This window comes from Grammomys surdaster, unplaced genomic scaffold (genome assembly GCF_004785775.1).
Source record: "Grammomys surdaster isolate TR1022 unplaced genomic scaffold, NIH_TR_1.0 102053, whole genome shotgun sequence".
Lineage (NCBI taxonomy): Eukaryota > Metazoa > Chordata > Mammalia > Rodentia > Muridae > Grammomys > Grammomys surdaster.
In genome coordinates, this window is record NW_021608509.1 from 1 (window position 1) to 2,414 (window position 2,414).

The 2,414-nt window shown below is 40.7% G+C and overlaps 1 pseudogene; it reads left to right on the top strand.

Moving 5' to 3' along the window:
* The first annotated feature begins 6 nt into the window (after nucleotides 1-6).
* LOC114635386 lies at nucleotides 7-991 on the top strand (annotated as a pseudogene).
* The last annotated feature ends 1,423 nt before the right edge of the window (nucleotides 992-2,414 follow it).

The following is a 2,414-nucleotide window of genomic DNA, read 5'->3' on the forward strand; positions in this document are numbered from 1 at the left end:
AAGAAAACAGAGGAGCTTAAGCAGTCAAGGAACAGAGTCAGAGCTGAAGAGAAGCCCACAATCTCTAAGTCCAAGGTAAAGAGGGATCCACCTGAGCTCAGCCACAACAGCTTTAAAAAGCCTCAAACTCACCTTGGCATGCCCATGCTGGACTCCATGAGGTCCTCCACCCACTGGGGAAGAAGAGTGAGAAGAAACCTGTCATTTCATCTTCCTGGGCTGTGGGAATTTTTAGCAACAACAAATATTCTGGACCAGCCACAACAGGATACGCCACATGAGTGTCAGGGCCCTGACAGTACTCCAGGCAAGGATCAGTGAGCAGAGAGCAGTGCTTTCAAGGAGTGTCCATCTCAGTCCCAGTATGAGCTGCCCCCAGCTGGGAAGGTCAGGTTAGTACCACTGCCTTTCACAACCCTGCACCACCCTCAAGGCAGACCTGTTTCTACAAAGCCCCTTGCCCTGGCTTCACACAGGCCCACTGTATCTTTCTCTGAGTGGTGTCATTTCCACTCAGCTCAGCTTACCACACCCAAGTCATCCCAACAACCTCCTGTCAGCAAATCTTTGATTCTTTCTGCCAAGGCATCTCGGCCAGTTTCTTTCAGTGCCACACAACTTAATGTAGCCAACACCATCCAGTATAGTGCTGCACACCAATTGTCCACCTCGAGGCCTGCACACTTCATTCCAGAAAGAGCATGTTTCTGCTACTAGGAACAAGGTGCCATCACCTCCCACACCTCAAACTCAATACCTGCTGCAAGACTTCAGTTGCCAACCAGTTCCATGGAGGAAAGTCTACATTCTGGAACCAGTTGTCTCACAGCCCATCACAAAAGAGTAGAGGCCAGAGAGGGAGGCCATGAAGAGGCAGGCCCAACAGGAACACAAGAATGCTGCCTAGTACACCTCTCCTGGGAAACTTCAGATTTTTCTTCAGAGGGAAAAGACTACAGAAATTTCTCAATATTATGGCTATGCAATGTAAGAGATGCCCAGATCTTTGTAACAAATTGTTTTTCAGTGTGGACAAGATTAAATATTATGACAATAGGTATACATGGAGTTTCAAGTATTAGGTGAATGTGTAGTGAAATAGGTAAATCTGTAGTTATGTAAATATTTGAACAGTAAATTTGACTGGGGAAATTTAAGTTGATTCTTTAATCTATGGTGTATAGAGGTGATTTGTTTTTATTCTCATAACTTTGATATTAAAATTTTATGTTGCTCAAGTAATATATGTTACACATCTAATGAAATAAAACCGATAATATTTAATGTTAATTCAATTAATCAAAAATTATAGTAGTGATAAAATCTTCCCCATGAGTTTATTTTCATTATACTAGTCACTGAACATGGTATGTTTCCTAAAATTTATACTGCAACCTGAAGACACTCAAGCTGTTACCACAGTTCCTCCCATTTCTAACCTCTCATTCCAGCCCTTAATCTTTGTTATGGAACCTAAGTCTTTTTGCTGTTTCATAAGATGAAATGTAGGGTTTTAGGTATAAGCAGCCTAGCTCTCATAAACAAGAAAATCATCAGGATGACAATGTTTCAGAAACGGGTTGAATTGGATTCTGAAAACACTCATTTAATATTTTATTTTAATGAACATCTCTCCTCTGCATATATAGTTTTGGCAATGCATGTGTGTAGTTTCAAACAGGGAAGAAAGGGGCATCAGAACTCTGGTTCTGAAATTGAGGAAGGTTGAAAGTCACCATTAGAGTGCTAGTAACTCAGACTGGGGACTCTACAAGTACAATATGTGTTCTTATATGCTGAGATATCTTACCTGACCCAGGCTGATGCAGATTCTTGTAAATAAAGTGACTTTATTTTCTTTATGGCTGAAAATACATCTATGTCCATCACGTTTTCCTCACCAGTGGTGACGGTTTGGGACTCCCAGCTTAGTTCCCTAATGTATTACCGAAATGGCTGCAATCATCACTGATACACAAGGATCTCTCCAATATGTTGAGTTCTTTGGAGTGGTATACTAGCACCATTTGGTTGGCCAGGTTTTGGCTTTTGGAGGACCCTCCAAATTGACAACCAAACAGGCTAGAATACTTCACCTCACCACCAGCAGTACATAACTTCCTGTGTACTCCCACAGAGGTGTTTGTTATTCCTTTTCTGATTGATCTTGGATGACATTTCCTGAAGTTTCACTGTACAATTCTCATTCTTCCTGAGTCTGAAGAAATTTTTATTTGCTTTCAACAAACTGGATTGCCTTTCTTCTTATAATGTAAATATTTTATGCTAATTGTAAATACTAACAGTAATAATACTACTACTACTAATAATAATTGTAGATACTAATCTTCTAGGATGTCTATAGCAAATATTTGCTCCTGTTCTTGAGGCCATCTCAACTCCTTTCTTAGCTG